This window comes from Macaca thibetana, chromosome 15, assembly GCF_024542745.1.
Source record: "Macaca thibetana thibetana isolate TM-01 chromosome 15, ASM2454274v1, whole genome shotgun sequence".
NCBI lineage: Eukaryota > Metazoa > Chordata > Mammalia > Primates > Cercopithecidae > Macaca > Macaca thibetana.
Window position 1 is genome coordinate 65,248,049 of NC_065592.1, and position 20,194 is coordinate 65,268,242.

General features: G+C 43.5%; 1 non-coding gene across 1 annotated transcript; it reads right to left on the reverse strand.

The window, feature by feature from the left end:
- Positions 1-8,783: 8,783 nt before the first annotated feature.
- Positions 8,784-8,890, reverse strand: LOC126938216 (U6 spliceosomal RNA). Its single transcript, XR_007720027.1, has one exon. It is a non-coding gene; the product is annotated as a U6 spliceosomal RNA (small nuclear RNA).
- Between the last annotated feature and the right edge of the window lie 11,304 nt (positions 8,891-20,194).

The window sequence follows — 20,194 nt, forward strand, 5'->3', positions numbered from 1 at the left end:
GGCTAGCTGGGACTACAGGCGCCCACCACCACGGCTGGATAATTTTTTGTATTTTTGGTAGAGATAGGGTTTCACCCTATTAGCCAGGATGGCCTTAATCTCCTGACCTCGTGATCTGCCCGCCTTGGCCTCCCAAAGTGCTGGGATTACAGGTGTGAGCCACCACTCCCGGCCTAGGAAGACAGCTTTTAACACACCAGAGTTTAAGTTGGATTCCTTTTTTTTTTTTTTTTTTTTTTTTTAGACGGAGTCTCGCTCTGTCACCCAGGGTGGAGGATCTCAGCTCACTGCAAGCTCCGCCTCCTGGGTTCACGCCATTCTCCTGCCTCAGCCTCCCAAGGAGCTGGGACTACAGGCGCCCGCCACCTCGCCCGGCTAATTTTTTGTATTTTTTTAGGAGAGACGGGGTTTCATCGTGTTAGCCAGCATGGTCTCAATCTCCTGACCTCGTGATCCGCCCGTCTCGGTCTCCCAAAGTGCTGGGATTACAGGCTTGAGCCACCGCGCCCGGCCTTGAGTTGGATTCTTTTTTTTTTTTTTTTTTTGAGACGGAGTCTCGCTCTGTCACCCAGGCTGGAGTGCAGTGGCCGGATCTCAGCTCACTGCAAGCTCCGCCTCCCGGGTTCACGCCATTCTCCTGCCTCAGCCTCCCGAGTAGCTGGGACTACAGGCGCCCGCCACCTCGCCCGGCTAGTTTTTTTTTGTATTTTTTAGTAGAGACGGGGTTTCACCGTGTTAACCAGGATGGTCTCGATCTCCTGACCTCGTGATCCGCCCGTCTCGGCCTCCCAAAGTGCTGGGATTACAGGCTTGAGCCACCGCGCCCGGCCTTGAGTTGGATTCTTTTAGATCCTCTGAATAGTATTGTTTTTTATTTTTATTTTTTAAGTCAGTTGGTTGCCTTGGCTGAACACAACAGTAAACACTGTTTTCCTTGCAGTGAGTGGCGGAATTTTAGTTCAGCTATTTTAATTTAGCTGGGCAGCTTGGAGTTGGCATATGTGCCTGGTTCAGACGTCAGCCAGGTTCAGTGAAGGGCTAATACCCAGAGAAGTTGGAACTTCTCCCTACCTCTCCCTTTTCCTGGATTTCTCTTCTCACTTTCCAGCTGCTATGGTTTCTCTGAACTCTCTCCTTGGATTCTTTGAACTAATAAACTGCACCTGGTCTATGCCTTGGTGCAAACCTGGGGCTGCCCTCAGGCTAAAGCTCTCAAACCCCTCAGAATCTGCCTTTTTTGGTCTCTCTCCAGTCAGGTTGCTTTTGGTTTTTTGTTTGTTTGTTTGTTTGTTTTTTTGAGACGGAGTCTCGCTCTGTCGCCTGGGCTGGAGCGCCGTGGCCGGATCTCAGTTCACTGCAAGCTCCGCCTCCCGGGTTCACGCCATTCTCCTGCCTCAGCCTCCCGAGTAGCTGGGACTACAGGCGCCCGCCACCTTGCCCGGCTAGTTTTTTGTTTTTTTTAGTAGAGACGGGGTTTCACCGTGTTAGCCAGGATGGTCTCGATCTCTTGACCTCGTGATCTGCCCATCTCAGCCTCCCAAAGTGCTGGGATTACAGGCTTGAGCCACTGTGCCCGGCCTGTTTTGTTTTTGGTCCGGAGTTTACAGTTGTTACCAGCAGCAGGATTGGTCTCATAGGCGCTCCTCTGCCATGACTGGGAACATCATTTCTAACAGTTCTTATCCCCTTTTCTATTTTGTTTTTCTCCTTAGAACTTATCTATAGCTAACATAATGCAATTACTTTTTCATTGTTTCTTTTCTCTCATCCCCCACTGGCATGTAAACTTCAGGAGGGCTGGAAGTTTTGTCTGATTTGTTCATTAGGGTATCCTCAGTGCTCAGAGCAGAGCCTGCCGCAGAGTGACCAGGCTGATGTCAAGTATTTAACCCCAGTATAGCACAGGCATCAAAAAAATGCTCAGCCAGTCAGAAATATCCCTGCATTTCAGCACCAGTGTAATCCATAATAGTGGTTTGAGCTGAATATCAGTTCCACAGAGTGGTTGCTAAATGAATGAAGTTATTTTTTATATATGTAGGGAAGTGTTTTTTTTCGAGATGGAGTTTCGCTCTTGTTGCCCAGGTTGGGGTGCAGTGGCACCATCTCGGCTCATTGCAAGCTCCACCTCCCGGGTTCAAGCGATTCTCCTATCTGAGCCTCCCCAGTAGCTGGGATTACAGGCATGTGCCACCATGCTGGGCTAATTTTGTGTTTTTAGTAGAGACGGGGTTTCTCCATGTTGATCAGGCTGGTCGCGAACTCCCGACCTCAGGTGATGCGCCTGCCTCAGCCTCCCAAACTGCTGAGATTACAGGTGTGAGCCATCGCGCCCAGCCGCAGGTGTGTTTTGAAAGCACGGAGGTTCCATGTAGGCTTGTATCTTGTTACTGGATCTGGGAAGAGAAGACAGTTGCCTTTCTGAAAATACAGAAGCAAGTCCAGTTTGTCTTTTTTTTTTAATTTAGGGGAAATTAATGTAACATAAAATTAACCATTTAAAATTATATAGTTCTGAGGCATTTAGTACATTTACAATATTGTGTAACCATTGCTTTTTATCTATTAAAAGTTCTAAAACATTTTCATCACCCTCAAAAGAGACTCTATACTAATTAAATAGTCACTCCTCATTCGCACTCTCCCCCAGCCCAAGCAACCGCTAATCTTCTTTCTGCCTTTATGAATTTACCTATTCTGGATATTTCATATAAATGAAATCATGCAAGATGTGATCTTTTGCTTTACATAATGTTTTTGAAGTTCATTCAAAACATGTTTGTAGCATGTTATCAGTTTTATTTTATGGCTGAATAAGATTCCATTGTATGAATATGCCACGTTTGTTTATCCAATCATCTGTTGAAGAATATTTGTTTTTTTCCCCCTTTTGGCTTTTGTGAATAGTGCTGCTATTAACATTCCTGTATGAGTATTTGTTTGAATATCTGATTTCAATTCTTTTAGATATATACCTAGGAGCAGAATTGCTGAGTCATATCGTAATTCTATGTTTAAGTAACTGAAGAACCACCAGAGTATTATCCACAGTGGCCACACCATCTACATTCCCAGCAGCAACATATGATGAATCCAATTTCTCTACATTATTGCCAACACTTATTTTTCATTAAAAAGAAAAAATTATAGCCATTCTCATGGGTATGAAATGCTATCTTATTGTGGCTTTAGTTTGCATTTCTCTAAAGACTAATAATCTAGAACATCTTTTCTTTTTTTTTTTTCTCTTTTTCCTACCAACTTTTATTTAGCAGCCAGGAGGAGGGCTGTACCCTGTGAACCCACAGGACGGAGGTGTCCGAGACCATGGGAACCTACTTCTTGCATCAGCGTGATCTGGATGTGAGACATGGAGTGAAAGGAGATCATTTTGGAGCTTTAAGATTTGAGTGTCCCGCTAAGTCTCAGACTTGCATGGGGCTTGTAGCCCCTTTGTTTTGGCCAATTCCTCCCATTTGGAATGGCTGTGTTTACCCAATGCCTGTACCCCATTGTATCTCGAAAGTAACTAACTTGCTTTTGATTTTTTTTTTTTGAGACGGAGTTTTGCTCTTGTTGCCCAGGCTGGAGTGCAATGGCATGATCTTGGCTCACTGCAACCTCCGCCTCCTGGGTTCAAGTGATTCTCTGGCCTCAGCCTCCCCAGTAGCTGGGATTACAGGCTTGCACCACCACGCCCAGCTAATTTTGTAGTTTTAGTAGGGATGGGGTTTCTCCATGTTGGTCAGGCTGCTCTCAAACTCCTGACCTCAGGTGATCCGCCTGCCTTGGCCTCCCAAAGTGCTGGGATTACAGACATAAGCCACCACACGTGGCCCCTTCCTTTTCATTTCACAGGCTCATACGAGGAAGGGACTTGCCTTGTCTCAGATGAGACACTGTACTGTGGACTTTTGAGTTAATCCTGAAATGAGTTAAGACTTTGGGGGACTGTTGTGAAGCCACGATTGATTTTGGAATGTGAGAACATGAGATTTGGGAGGGGCCAGGGGCAGAATAATATCATTTGGCTATGTCCCCACCCAAATCTCATCTTGAATTGTAACTCTCACAATTCCAACGTGTTATGGGAGGAACCCAGAGGGAGGTGATTGAATAATGGGGGCAGGTCTTTCCTACACTATTTTCGTGACAGTGAATGAGTCTTATGAGATCTGATGGTTTTAAAAATGGGAGTTTCTCTGCACAAGCTCTCTGTTTGCCTGCTGCCATCCACGTAAGACATGACTTGCTCCTCCTTGCCTTGTGCCATGAATGTGAGGCCTCCCCAGCCACATGGAAGTGTGAGTCCAGTTAAACCTCTTTCTTTTGGAAATTGCCCAGTCTCTGGTATGTCTTTATTAGCTGCATGAAAAGGACTAATACAATGGGTAAATTTTGTGTCATGGGTGTTTTGTATACGGATTAGTCATCCAGGTAATAAGCATAGTAGCTGATAGGTAGATTTTCAATCCTTACCATCCTCCCACCCTCCACCCCCAAGTAGGCCCTGGTGTCTATTGTTCTTGTCTTTGTGTCCATGTATACTCAATGTTTAGCTTACATTTATAAGTGAGAACATGCAGTTTTGGTTTTCTGTTCCTGCATTAATTTGTGTAGGACCACAGCCTCCAGTGCCACCCATGTTGTGAGGGACATAACTTCATAGAACACTTTTTCATGTGCTTGTTAGCCATGTATAGCTTCTTTGGAGAAATGTCTATTCATGTTCTATCTTGTTTTTGAATTGAGTTGTCTATTTGTTGTCCAGTTGTAAAAGCTAAAAAAAAAAAGTCAGATATTAGACCTTTATCAGATGTATGGTTTGTAAATAGCTTAAACAAATTTTTATGTTATCATATTTATTTTAGAGCCAGGAATCTCACTATATTGCCCAGGCTGGACTCAAACTTTGGGGCTCAAGCAATTCTCTCAACTTAGCCTCATGAGTAGCTGGGACTATTGGTGTGAGCCACTGCACTGGCTTGGAAGTTATTTTTGCCATTTGATAGTCTTTCTGTTCACTTTCTAGGTAGTGTTCTTTGATGTACTGAAGTTTTAAAACTTTAATTTTTTTTTCTTTTTTGAGACAGGGTCTTGTTCTGTCACCTATCCTGGAGTGCAGTGGCACAATCATAGCTCACCGTAACCTTGAAAACCTGGGCTCATATGTTCCTCCCAAGTAGCTGGGACTATAGGCACTTACCACCATGAATGATTACTTTTTATTTTGTTTTTGAGATGGAGTCTCTCTCTGTCACCCAGGCTGGAGTGCAGTGGCGCGATCTTGGCTCACTGCAAGCTCCATCTCCTAGGTTCACGCCATTCTCCTGCCTCAGCCTACTGAGTAGCTGGGACTACAGGCACCCGCCACCATGCCTGGCTAATTTTTTGTATTTTTTTTAGTAGAGACGGGATTTCACCATGTTAGCCAGGGTGGTCTCCACACTTGACCTGACCTCGTGATCCACCCACCTCGGCCTCCCAAAGTGTTGGGATTACAGATGTGAGCCACTGTGCCATGAATAATTAATTTTTAAAACTTTTTTTGTAGAGACAGTATCTTGCTATATTGTTCAGACTGGTCTGAAACTCTTCTGCTCAGTCATCCTGCCTCAGCCTCCCAAAGTGTTGGGATTATAGGTGTCAGCCATTATGTCCAGTTTTAAATTTTGATTAGGTCCAATTTTTTTTTTTGTTTTTTTTTGAGATGGAGTCTCGCTCTGTCACCCAGGCTGGAGTGCAGTGGCGCGATCTCGGCTCACTGCAAGCTCCGCCTCCTGGGTTTACGCCATTCTCCTGCCTCAGCCTCCTGAGTAGCTGGGACTACAGGCGCCCGCCACCGCGCCCGGCTAATTTTTTGTATTTTTAGTAGAGACAGGGTTTCACCGTGGTCTCGATCTCCTGACCTTGTGATCCGCCCGCCTCGGCCTCCCAAAGTGCTGGGATTACAGGCGTGAGCCACCGCGCCCGGCCCCAATTTTTTGTTTTTGTTGCTTGTGCTTTTGGTTTCATACCTAAGAAGTTGTTGTGAAATCCAAGGTCCTGAAGATATACCCCTGTGTTTTCTTCTTAGCGTATTATAATTTAAGCTTTTACTTTTAGATCTTTGATCCATTTTGAGTTAATTTTTATGTATGTTGTTGTTAGTGGTCCAGCTTCATTCTTTTGATGTAAATGTCCAATTATCCCTGTACGATTTGTTCAAAAGACTATTCTTTCTCCATTAAATGGTGTTGGCATGCTTGTCAAAAATCAATTGGACCCTCAATTCTATGTCATTGGTCTATATGTCAATCTCTATGCGAACACCACAGTGTTTTGATGACTACAGCTTTGTAGTATGTTTTGAAATCAGAAAATATGAGTCCTCCAACTTTGTTTTTCTTTTTCATGATTATTGTATTTGTCCATTCTCACACTGCTATAAGGACATACCTGAGACTGGGTAATTTATAAAGGAAAGAGGTTTAATTGACTTACACTTTTGCAGGGCTGGGGAGGCCTCAGGAAACTTACAATCATGGTGGAAGGGGAAGCAAACACATCCATCTTCACATGGTGGCAGCAAAGAGAAGAAGAATGAGTGCCCAGTGAAAGGGGAGGCCCCTTATAAAGTCATCAGATCTTGTGAGAACTCACTATCATGAGAACAGGATGGGGGAAATTGCCCCAGCATTCAATTTTCTCCACCTAGTCCCACTCCTGACACATGGGGATTATGGGAATTATAATTCAAGATAAGATTTGAGTGGGGACACAGCCAAATCATATCATTCCATCCCTGGCCCCTTCCAAATCTCATGTCCTCACATTTCAAAACACAATAGTGCCTTTCCAACAGTCCCCTAAAATCTTAAGTCATTCCAGCATTAACTCAAAAGTTCAAGCCCAAAGTCTCATCTGAGACAAGGAAAGTCCCTTCTGCCTATGAGCTTGTAATATCAAAAACAAATTAATCACTTCCCAGATACAATGGGAGTACAGGCATTGGGTAAATACACCTATTTCAAATGGGAGAAAATGGCCAAAACAAAGGGGCTACAAGCCCCATGCAAGTCCAAAATTCAATAGGGCAGTCATTAAATCTTACAGTTCCAAAATGATCTCCTTTTACTCCATGTCTTACATCCAGGGCAGACTGATGCCAGAGGTAGGCGCTCATGGCCTTGGGCAACTCTGCCCCTATAACTTTGCAGGGTACAGTCTCCCTCCTGGCTGCTTTCACAGGCTGCCATTGAATGTCTGTGGCTTTTTCAGGCTCATGGCGCAAGCTGTCAGTGGATCTACCATTCTAGATTCTGGAGGATGGTGCCCCTCTTCTCACAGCTCTACTAGCCAGTGCCCCAGTGGGGACTCTGTGTGAGGGTTCTGACCCCACATTTCCCTTGTGGACTACTCAGCAGAGGCTCTCCATGAGGGCTCCAGCCTTGCAGCAAACTTCTGTCTTGATATTCAGGCATTTTCATACATCCTCTGAAATCTAGGCAGAAGCTTCCAAACCTCAGTTCTTGTCTTCTGTGCACCTGCAGGCCCAACATCATGTGGAAGCTGCCAAGGCTTGGGGCTTGAACCCTCTGAAGCCATGGCCTGAGCTGTACCTTGGCTCCTTGTAGCCATGACTGGAATGGCTGGAAGTGCACCAAGTTAGGCACACAGCAGTGGGGCCCTGGATCTGACCCAGGAGACCATTTTTCCCTCCTTGGTCTCTGGGCCTGTGATGAGAAGGGCTGCTGCGAAGGGCTCTGACATGCCCTGGAGACATTTTTCCCATTGCCTTGGTGATTAGCATTTGGCTCCTCATTGCTTATGCAAATTTCTGTGGCTGGATTGAATTTCTCCCCAGAAAATGGGTTTTTCTTTTCTGCTGTATTGTCAGGCTTCAACTTTTTCAAATTTTTTTTTTTTTTTTTTTATTATTATACTTTAAGTTGTAGGGTACATGTGCATAACGTGCAGGTTTGTTACATATGTATACTTGTGCCATGTTGCTGTGCTGCACCCATCAACTCGTCATTTACATCAGGTATAACTCCCAATGCAATCCCTCCCCCCTCCCCCCTCCCCATGATAGGCCCCGGTGTGTGATGTTCCCCTTCCTGAGTCCGAGTGATCTCATTGTTCAGTTCCCACCTATGAGTGAGAACATGCGGTGTTTGGTTTTCTGTTCTTGTGATAGTTTGCTAAGAATGATGGATTCCAGCTGCATCCAAGTCCCTACAAAGGACTCAAACTCATCCTTTTTTATGGCTGCATAGTATTCCATGGTGTATATGTGCCACATTTTCTTAATCCAATCTGTCACTGATGGACATTTGGGTTGATTCCAAGTCTTTGCTATTGTGAATAGTGCTGCAATAAACATACGTGTGCATGTGTCTTTATAGCAGCATAATTTATAATCCTTTGGGTATATACCCAGTAATGGGATGGCTGGGTCATATGGTACATCTAGTTCTAGATCCTTGAGGAATCGCCATACTGTTTTCCATAATGGTTGAACTAGCTTACAATCCCACCAACAGTGTAAAAGTGTTCCTATTTCTCCACATCCTCTCCAGCACCTGTTGTTTCCTGACTTTTTAATGATTGCCATTCTAACTGGTGTGAGATGGTATCTCATTGTGGTTTTGATTTGCATTTCTCTGATGGCCAGTGATGATGAGCATTTTTTCATGTGTCTGTTGGCTGTATGAATGTCTTCTTTTGAGAAATGTCTGTTCATGTCCTTTGCCCACTTTTTGATGGGGTTGTTTGTTTTTTTCTTGTAAATTTGTTTGAGTAAAAATATGGAACGCTTCACGAATTTGCGTGTCATCCTTGCGCAGGGGCCATGCTAATCTTCTCTGTATCGTTCCAATTTTAGTATATGTGCTGCCGAAGCGAGCACAACTTTTTCAAATTTTTATGCTCTGCTTCCTCTTGGACTCTGCTGCTTAAAAATTTCTTCTGCCACATATTCTAAATTATCTCTCCCAAGTTCAAAGTTGCACAGATCTCTAGGGTAGGGGCAAAATGCCACCAGTCTCTTTGCATAGCAAGAGTGATCTTTACTCCAGTTCCCAAGAAGTTCCCTATCTCCATCTGAGACCACCTCTACGTGGACTTTATTATCTGTATCACTATCAGCATTTCAGTCAAAGCCATTCAACAAAGCTCTAGGAAGTCCCAAACTTTTCCACATTTTCCTGTCTTCTGAGCCATCCAAACTGTTCCAACCTCTGCCTGTTACCCAATTCCAAAGTTGCTTCCACATTTTCAGATATCTTTACAGCAGCACCCCACTACCTGGTACAAATTTACTGTATTAGTCTGTTCTCATGCTGCTATAAGGACATACCCAAGTCTGGGTAATTTATAAAGGAAAGAGGTTTAATTGACTCACAGTTTTGCAGGGCCAGGGAGGCCTCAGCAAACGTACAATCATGGTGGAAGGGAAAATAAACATGTCCTTCTTCACATGGCGGCAGCAAGAAGAATGATGCGCAGCAAAGGGGGAAGCCCCTCATAAAACAATCAGGTTGACCAGGAGTGGTGGCTCACACCTGTAATCCCAGCACTTTGGGAGGCCAAGGCAGGCGGATCACAAGATCAGGAGTTCGAGACCAGCCTGGCCAACATAGTGAAACCCTGTCTCTACTAAACATAAAAAAAAAAAACTCGCCAGGCGTGGTGGCGGGTGCCTATAATCCCATAATCCTAGCTACTTGGGAGGCTGAGGCAGGAGAATCGCTTGAACCCAGAAGGTGGAGGTTGCAGTGAGCTGAGATTGCACCACTGCACACCAGCCCAGATGACAGTGTGAGATTCCGTGTCAAAACAAACTAACAGTCAGCTCTTGTGAGAACTAACTCACTATCATGAGAACAGGATGGGGAAAACTACACCCACGATTCAATTATCTCTACCTGGTCCCTCCCACAACATGTGGGGATTATGTGAACTACAGTTCAAGATGAGATTTGGGTGGGGACATAGGCAAACCATATCATTTGTTTTGGCTATTCAAGGCCCTTTGCAATTCCATCAAGGCCCTTTGCAATTCCATATGAATTTTGTTATTAGCTTAATATTAAGTCTTCCAGTTCATGAACATAGGATGTCTTTCCATTTGTTTAGGTCTTCTTTAATTTTTTTCAGCAATGTTTTATAGCTTTCTATGTACAAAACACTGACCTAGATTTTCTAATTTGTTGATATGCCATTGTTCATAGTATCCTTTTATAATTGTATTTCTGTGGGGTCATTAGTAATGTTCCCACTTTCATTTCTGATTTTAATAATTTGAGTTGTTTCTCTTTTTCATCTTAGACTAGAGATTTGTCACTTTTGTTGATCTTTTCAAATAACCAACTCTTGGTTTGATTGATTTTCTTTATATTTTATTCATGATTTTATTTCTCTCTACACTTATCTTTATCATTTCCTTCCTTCTGCTAGCTTTGGTTTAGTTCAGTCTTCTTTTTATAGCTCCTTAAGGCAGAATGTTAAGTTATTTATTTGAGATCTTTCTTCTCTTTAATATAGGTTTTCTATCCTTTTTGCACAGACTAAACACTTTTTATCTTTTCTTCCAAAGAACGCTTTGGTATTTGATGAACTTTTCTGGAATTATTTCAAGTTTCTTCACGGTGCAAAATCCATGACTTTTATAGATTCTCTGTGTGTGAGCAGTGCCACAAAAAGACATTTTCAGTTCACAAAAAGTTTATGGCTTCAAAGATCTTAGAACTGCCTTGGCCGGGCATGGTGGCTCATGCCTATAGTCCCAGCACTTTGGGAGGCCAGGTGGGCGGATCACCTGAGGTCAGGGATTTGAGACCAGCCTGGCCAACGTGGCGAAACCCTGTCTCTACTAAAAATACAAAATTAGCCGAGTGTGGTGGGGCACGCCTGTAATCCCAGCTACTTGGGGGGCTGAGGCAGGAGAATCGCTTGAACCTGGGAGGCAGAGGTTGCAGGGAGCTGAGATCGTGCCATTGCACTCCAGCCTGGGCAGCAAGAGTGAAACTGTCTCAAAAAAAAAAAGAACTGCCTCATAATGACAAAACAAACTATGTTACGGTGGGAGGTGAGTGGTAGAGAAGTTCACAAGCTTCTGGGATATATCTGTTGTACTAGACAGCTTTGGGGGCATCTATATTTTTCCTAGTCTCTCCAAAAAAAAAAAAAATCTCCAGTCTGGGCATAGTGACTGACGTCTGTAACACCAGCACTTTGGGAAGCCGAGGAGGGAGGATCACTTGAGCACAGGCGTTTGAGACCAGCCTGGGCAACATAGTGAGACCCTTTATCTGAAAAGAAAAAAAAAAAAGGCTGGGTGTAGTGGCTTACTCCTGTGATCCCAGCATTTTGGGAGGCTGAGGCAGGTGGAACACAAGGTCAGGAATTCAAGACCAGCCTGGCCAGTATGGTGAAACTGTGTCTCTACTAAAAATACAAAAAAATTAGCCAAGTGCTGTGGTGGGTGCCTGTAGTCCCAGCTGCTTGGGAGGCTGAGGAAGGAGAATCGCTTGAGCTCAGGAGGCAAATGTTTTATGAGCCGAGTTTGCGCCCCTGCACTCCAGCCTGGGCGACAGAGCGAGACTCTGTCTAAAAAAAAAAAAAAAAAAAAAAAAAAAAAATAGCTGAGTGTGGTCATGCATGCCTGTAGTCCCAGTTACTCAGGAGGCTGAGGCAGGAGGGTCATTTGAGCCTGGAGTTCTAGGTTAGAGTGAGCTAGAGTTGTGCCAGTGCACTCTAGCCTAGGCAACAAAGCAAGACCCTATCTTTAAAATAAAATAAAATAAAATAAAATAAAATAAAAATGATATCCAGATCAAGGTTATATCCTTTATAAAATATCCTTCATAGAAGCGGCTTAACACATTTATCCTCATCAGTAATGACTTTGGGCAGTCATGTAACATCTTGCGTCCTCAGTTTCCTCTTCTGTGAGATGTAAACCCTGCCTATCTCACAGGATTGTTGTAAAAGTGCTAAGAAAATAATAAAACAGATCATCCATTCAGAAATGACACTGTGCTTTTTCTGGGCCCAGCAGTGACTGCTGTGCCAGATCACAGACTCTCAGGCTACATGTGAGGCCCATCAACCTGGTGTCTACTTTCCAAGTTTTAAATGTGTTTCCAGATATATCTCTTTCTGGGAAACTAATAGGGAAATTCGAGTTAGCCAGAAACTTAAAAAAGACATTAATGTATGTACATGGTATAAAGTATACAGAATATCATAAATTGTTTCACTTTAACTGGGCACAGTGGCTCATGCCTGTAATCCCAGCACTATGGGAGGCCGTGGTGGGCAGATCACTTGAGGTCAGGAGTTCGAGATCAGCCTGGCCAACATGGTGAAACCCCATCTCAAGTATATATACAAAAAATAGCCAGGTATCGTGGCACATGCCTGTAATCCCAGCTACTGGGGAGGCTGAGGCAGGAGAATTGCTTGAACTGCAGTGAGCTGAGATTGCGCCACTGTACTCCAGCCTGGGTGACAGAGCAAGACTCTATCTAAAAATAAATAAATAAATAAGTTTCACCTTAAGTCTTCCCAATCAAGTGCATGGCTCATGCCTGTAATCCCAGCGCTTTGGGAGGCTGAGGCAGGTGGATTGCTTGAGCCCGTTGAAACCGCCTTTGCAAAATTATGACTGAGACAGTGAAAGAGATCTAACTTAGCTGACTCCATATCTTGCTTCTAACCTCCAAGCTGTCCTTGTTCATTTCTGGGAGTAGGTTGAACTAACTTTGGGAGAAACTTAATTTATAATTTGAAACAAAGATGACAACAGCCCTTTCCCAAAGCTGACCACCTTCTTGCCTGGGGACTAGGTTGCCTTTGTAGGACTAACATTAGCCACAAGATTAGAAATTATGGTTTAGGAGTCATACAGTTGGAGGCTACGAGATTCTGACCCTCCCTAAACTGCTCCTAAGATCAGTGCTTGAGATATTTTGCAGACCTTGCACTTGATGAATCAGCTCGTACCACCCAGATCGATAAACTGGCTCATCTGATCTTGTGGCCCCACCCAGAAACTGACTCAGTGCAGGAAGACAGCTATGATTACATGTGATTATGGGCCTCTGTGTAGCCTGAAGACTCCCTACGATTTCATTTCTGACCAATCAGCACTCCCAGCTTACTGGCTTACCCCCACCTACCAAGTTGTCCTTAAAAACTCTGCTCCCTGAACGCTCTGGGAGACTGATTTGAGGAATAATAAAACTCCGGCCTCCCACACAGCTGGCTCTGTGTGGATAACTCTTTCTCAATCTCAGTTCCCTTGTCTTGATAAATTGGCTCTGTCCAGGCAGTGGGCAAGGTGAACCCCTTGGGCACTTACATCAGGAGTTTGAGACCAGCCTGATCAACATGCCAAGATCTCATCTTTACAAAAAATACAAAAATTAGCAGGCTGTGGTGGCACATGCCTATGTAGTGGTACAGCCTCCCAGCTGCTTCGGAGGCTGAGGTGGGAGGATCACTTGAGCCCGGGAGGTGGAGCCTGTAGTGAGCAGAGGTTGTGCCACTGCACTCCAACCTGGGCGACAGAGTGAGACTCTGTCTCAAAAAAAAAAAAAAAAAAAAAAAAAAGTCTTCCTTTCCCAACACATTAGCTAGCATGACATTTTGGGGAAATTACTTAAGGTATCAGGCATTTTGGGAACATGTTAAATCATCTTCTTGGCTACTTCCAGTCACCACATCCCAGTTTCCATCATAACTGTGGATCAAGAAGATCTTCCTTCAGTTTAATCTCTAGAATCCGAGAACCATAGTTTTTAAGATATGGAAGGTTACATATGTTAACTCCTCATTCTATATTTCTCACACACACACACACACACACACACACACACACACACACACACACGACATGAAAAGAATTGAAGTAAACTGTTCAAGGTCAGAAACCTGGTCTCAAGGACTAGGAGATGTGGCTTTATTACTGATGGTCTGTTACCTGTGTGGAGTTAGGCTGTGGCTTGGGGCAGTCAGAACCAAGCTTTATATATATATATATATATATATATATATATATATATATATATATATATCAGTCAATCAGACAAAATAAAATTTTATGAAAATAAAGTGGTTTTATTGAGTCACATTAAAAAAAAAGTCATATAAATTGTTTTTTTTTTTTTTTTTTTTTTTTGAGACGGAGTCTTGCTCTGTAGCCCGGGCTGGAGTGCAGTGGCCGGATCTCAGCTCACTGCAAGCTCCGCCTCCCGGGTTTACGCCATTCTCCTGCCTCAGCCTCCGGAGTAGCTGGGACTACAGGCGCCCGCCACCTCGCCCGGCTAGTTTTTTGTATTTTTAGTAGAGACGGGGTTTCACGGTGTTAGCCAGGATGGTCTCGATCTCCTGACCTCGTGATCCGCCCGTCTCGGCCTCCCAAAGTGCTGGGATTACAGGCTTGAGCCACCGCGCCCGGCCAAATTGTTTTACTTTAACTGGGCATAGTGGCCTATGCCTGTAATCCCAGCACTTTGGAATTTAGGTTGAACTAACTTTGGGAGAAACTTAATTTATAGTTTAAAACAAAGATGACAACAGCCCTTTCCCAAAGCTGACCTTCTTCTTGTCTGGGGACTAGGTTGCCTTTGTAGGATTAACATTAGCCACAAAATTAGAAATTACGGTTTAGGAGTCATGTAGCTTGAGGCTACAAGATTCTGACCCTCCCTAAACTGCTCCTAAAATCAGTGCTTAGATTGTTTTCCTTATTGCTGGAAAAATACCAAGGGAAAAATTGTCACAGCTTTTCATTTAGGTTAGACCATATGTTGTAAGTAGCAACATGTCTCAGTCTGTGAAGGCTGCTATAACAAAATACCATAGAGTAGGTAATTTATAAATAATAGAAATTATTTCTCACAGTTCTGGAAGCTGGGAAGGCCAAGGTCAAAGTGCTAACAGATTCAGTGTCTGGTAAAGGCCCACCATTTGCTTTAGAGATGGCTTCTTTTGTGTCCTCAGATGGTAGAAGGGGCAAGGCAGCTCCCTTCAACCTTTTATTTTTAATTTTTTTTTATTTTTTATTTTTGAGATGGAGTTTCACTCTTGTTGCCCAGGCTGGAGTGCAATGGCGTGATCTCGGCTCACTGCAACCTCTGCCTCCCAGGTTCAAGCAGTTCTCCTGCCTCAACCTCCAGAGTAGCTGGGATTACATGCATGCGTCACCACGCCCAGCTAATTTTGTATTTTTAGTACTGACAGGGTTACTCCATGTTGATACTGGGCTCGAACTCCTGACCTCAGGTGATCTGCCCACCTCGGCCTCCCAAAGTGCTGGGATTACAGGCGTGAGCCACCGCGCCCGGTTCAACCTCTTTTATAAGGGCACTACTCTCATTCATAAGAATGGAGCCTTCATAATTTATGACTTAATCATTTCCCCAAAGGCCCCACTTCTTAATCCTTTCACATCAAGCATTAGGTTCCAACGTGTGAATTTAAGGGGACACAAACATTCAAACCATAGCACAACACAGAAGTACTTTTCTAGTCTTTCCTCCTGAACTTGTAGTTGGTGGGTACATCTGGAAGCCAGGTAGGCTGCTTATGCTTGAAAGGGTGCAAACTGCTTGCCATGATTTAGAGCAGTGGTTCTCAAAGCGTGGTTGTTGAAGCAGCAGTGGCAGCAGACGCAGCGGCAGCAGCAGCAGCAGCAGCAGCAACTGGGGCCTATCTCAGACTGACCTAATTGGAGACCCTGGGGATTGGAGCCAAAAATCTGTGTTTTAATGAGTTCCAGGTGTATGCTCAAGCTTGCAAACCATTTTTTTAGAGACACTTAGAACTAATCATTGTAGTGCTGAGTCATAACTGATTTTCTTTTTCTTTCTTTCTTTTCTTCTTTTTTTTGAGACACGGTCTCACTCTGTCACCCAGGCTGGAGGGCAGTCATGTGACCACAGCTCACTGCAGCCCTTCAAATCCTAGGCTCAAGCAAGCCTCATGCCTCAGCCCCCAAGATGGCTAGGACTACAGGCATGTGCCATCACACCCAGCTAATGATTTTAGAATATAAATATTACTATGTGTAACTCTTACAAAGGTTTGTGTCTGTGACTCTTTCTATGGGTAGGTGAATTTAGGAGCTGCCTAATATAAACCCAAAGTGCCCAATCAGAAGTGTTATAAATGCTAGGCCTGAAAGAGGCAATGAGAGTAGAATTGCTGAAGATGGTCAGAATAATTATTGGTTTATTAAAATATGCAGGAAATACAATGAGAATATCATTTTTAAAAGATGCTAGTATGGCCGGGCGTGGTGGCTCAAGCCTGTAATCCCAGCACTTTGAGAAGCTGAGACAGGCGGATCACGAGGTCAAGAGATCGAGACGATCCTGGCTGACACGGTGAAACCGTGTCTCTACTAAAAAAAAATACAAAAAACTAGCCGGGCGAGGTGGTGGGCGCCTGTAGTCCCAGCTACTTGGGAGGCTGAGGCAGGAGAATGGTATAAACCCGGGAGGCGGAGCTTGCAGTGAGCTGAGATCCGGCCACTGCACTCCAGCCTGGGCGACAGAGGGAGAGTCTCAAAAAAAAAAAAAAAAAAAAAGATGCTAGTATCCTCCAACATGTAGAGAATATTTGGATTTGTGGGACAATAAAAGATCCTAGCAATGTGAGAAGACAGATGCCAGAATAAAAGGCGCAGCAGAATCAGAGACCTGGGGAGGTCTCCTCAGGATAGAGGCGGTACATACAGGCATGTCTTGGAGATAACGCAGGTTTGGTTCCAGACCACTGTAATAAAGTACATATTTCAATAAAACAAGTAGCAGAAAGTTGTTGATTGACCAGCACATATAGAAGATAATTTTATACTACATTGTAGTCTACTAAATATGCAATAGCATTATGTCTTAAAAATGTATGTACCTTCATTGAAAAATACTTTATTGTTAAACAGTGCTAACAATCATCTGAGCCTTCAGTGACTTGTAATCTTTTTGCTTGTGGAAGAACTTTCCCTGTTGTTGATGGCTGTTGACTAGTCAGGATGGTCATTGCTGAAGGCTGGGGAGGCTACAGCAACTTAGTAAAATAAGACAACAATGAAATCTGCTATACCAGTTAACTTTTTTTTTTTTTTGAGATGGAGTTTTGCTCTTGTTGCCCAGGCTGGAGTGCAATGGTGCAATCTTGGCTCATTGCAACCTCCGCCTGCTGAGTTCAAGTGATTTTCCTGCCTCAGCCTCCCAAGTAGCTGGGATTGGGATTACAGGCACGCATCATCACGCCTGGCTAATTTTTTTGTATTTTTAGTAGAGACAGGGTTTCATCATGTTGGCCAGGCTGGTCTTGAACTCCTGACCTCATGTGATCTGCTCACCTCAGCCTCCCAAATTGCTGGGATTACAGGTGTGAGCCACCATGCCTGGCATCAGTTAACTCTTTCAGAAAGATTTCTCTGTAGCATACCATGCTGTTTGATAGCATTTTACCCACAGAACTTCTTTCAAAATGGCAGGCAATCCTCCTAAACCCTGTTGCCTTATCAACTAAGTTGATGTAATATTCTAAATTCTTTGATGTCATTTCAAAGTATACTGAGTATATTCATCTCAAGAAAACACTGTCTTTGCTCATCCATAAGAAACAATTCCAGGTTAGGCATGGTGGCTCACACCTGTAATCCCAGTGCTTTGGGTGGCTGACAAAGGATGATATGGTTTGGCTCTGTGTCCCTACCCAAATCTCATCTCAAATTGTAATCCCCATAATCCCCACATGTTGAGGGAGGGACCTGGTGGGACATGACTGGATCATGAGGGAGGTTTCCTCATGCTGTTCTTGTGACAGTGAGTGAGTTCTCACAAGATCTGATGGTTTTATAAATGTTTAACTGTTCCTCTTCCTACACACACTCACTGTCTTGCCTGCTGCCGTGTAAGATGTGCTTACTTCCCCTTCTGCCATGATTGTAAGTTTCCTGAGGCCTTCCCAACCATGCAGAACTGTGAGTCAAACCTCTTTCCTTCATAAATTACCTAGTCTCTGGCGTGTCATTACAGCAGTGTGAAAGTGGACTAAAACAGAGGAGAACTGCTTAAAGTCAGGAGCTTAAGATTGGTCTGGCAACATAGTGAGATCTCACCTCTACAGGAAAAAAATTACTTGGGTGTGATGGTGGTGCTTGCTGGTTGTCCTAGCTACCTTGGGAAGGGAGGATTGTTAGAGCCCAGGAATTTGAGCCTGTAGTGAGCTATGATTATGCTGCTGTACTCCAGCCTAGGTGACTGAGACCCTATCTCTAAAACAAAACAACACAATCAACCAAAAAAAAAAAAAAACAAAACACCTCCTCATCCATTCAATTTTCATCATGAAAGTAGAAATTTACTCACATCTTCAGGTTCCACCTCTGATTCTACTTCTCTTGCCTCTCCCACATCTGCAGTGACTTCCTCCACTGAAATCTTGAACCCCTCAAAGTCATCTATGAGGACTGGAGTCAACTTCTTCTAAACTCCTGTTAATGTTGATATTTTGACCTCCTCCCATGAATCACAAATGTTCTTAATGGCATCTAGGATAGTGAATCCTTTATGGGTTTTCAATATACCTTTACCAGATCCATCAGAGGAATTACTATATATGGCACCTATAGCCTTATGAAATGTATTTCTTAAATACTAAGTGTTGAAAGTCAAAATTACACCTTGATTCATGGACCGCAGAATGGATTTTTTTTTGTTAGTGGGCATGAAAACAACATTAATTTCCTTATACATCTCCATCAGAATTCTTGGGTAACTAGGTGCATTGTCAATGAGCAATGTTTTGAAATGAATCTTTTTTTTTTTTTTCTGAGCAGTAGGTCTCAACAGTGATCTTAAAATATTCAGTAAACAATTCTGTAAACATATGTGCCATCATCCAAGTTTTGTTGTTTCATTTATAGAGCACTAGAAGAATAGATTTAACATAATTCTTAAGGGCCCTGGGTTTTTTTTTTTTGTTGTTGTTGTTGTTGTTGTTGTTTTTTTTGAGATGGAGTCTCACTCTGTCTGTCGCCAGGGTGGAGTGCAGTGGCATGATCTTGGCTCACTGTAACTGCCACCTCCTGGGTTCAAGCAATTCTCCTGTCTCAGCCTCCTGAGTAGCTGGGACTATGGGCACGTGCCACCACCCTCAGCTAATTTTTGTATTTTTAGTAGAAACAGGAATTCACCATGTTGGCTAGGATGGTCTCAATCTCTTGACCTCATGATCCACCTGCCTTGGCCTCCCGAAGTGCTGGGATTACAGGCATGAGCCACTGTGCCCGGCCGGGACTTGGTATTTTTTGAATGGTAAATGAGCATTGGCTTCAATTTAAAGTCATCAGTTGCATTAGCCTCTAATGAGAGAGTCAACCTGTTCTTTGAAGCTTTGAAACCAGGCATTGACTTCTCTCTAGCCATGAAAATTCTATATGGCACCTTCTTCCAATAGAAGGCTGTTTTGTCTACACTGAAAATCTTTTGTTTAGTGTAGCCACCTTCATCAATGATCTGAGCTAGATCTTTTGTATAACTTGCTGCAGCTTCCTCATCAGTACTTACTGCCTCACCTTGTACTTTTATGTTTTAGAGATGGCTTCTTTCCTTAATCATGAACCAACTTCTGCTAGCTTGCAACTTTTCTGCTACAGCCTTCTCACCTCTCTCAGCCTTTATAGAATTGAAGAGTTAAGGCTTTGCTCTGGATTAGGCTTTGGGTTAAGAGAATGTTGTGGCTGGTTAGATCAGAGCACTGCAACTTTCTTAATGTCAGCAATAAAGCTGTTTTGCTTTCTTATTATTCATATATTCACTGGAATAATGGCAAAATGGCACATGCCCTAGTTGAGTCATTTTCCTTCAAATGCCTTCCTGGATGTCAAATGAATTTCATTGGCCAGAATTTAGTTACACTGGCCATTCCTAATTGCAAAGAAGTCCTTAGAAATGTAGTCTTTTAGCTAGGCAGGTGCTCCTATGGATGGAACTATGGGAGAATGAGCAGCAGGTGGCAACAAGCTGCCAATTACCTGTTTATTCTTATTGATGTTGCTTTTCTTTTGTCTCTCTCTCTTTCTCTCTTCTTTCTTTTCTCTATCTCCTCTTTCTGTCTCTTTCTTCCTCCCCTTCTCTCTGTCTTTTTTTCTTTCAATTTTTCATTCTTCCTTTCAGATGAGTGTCTTGAT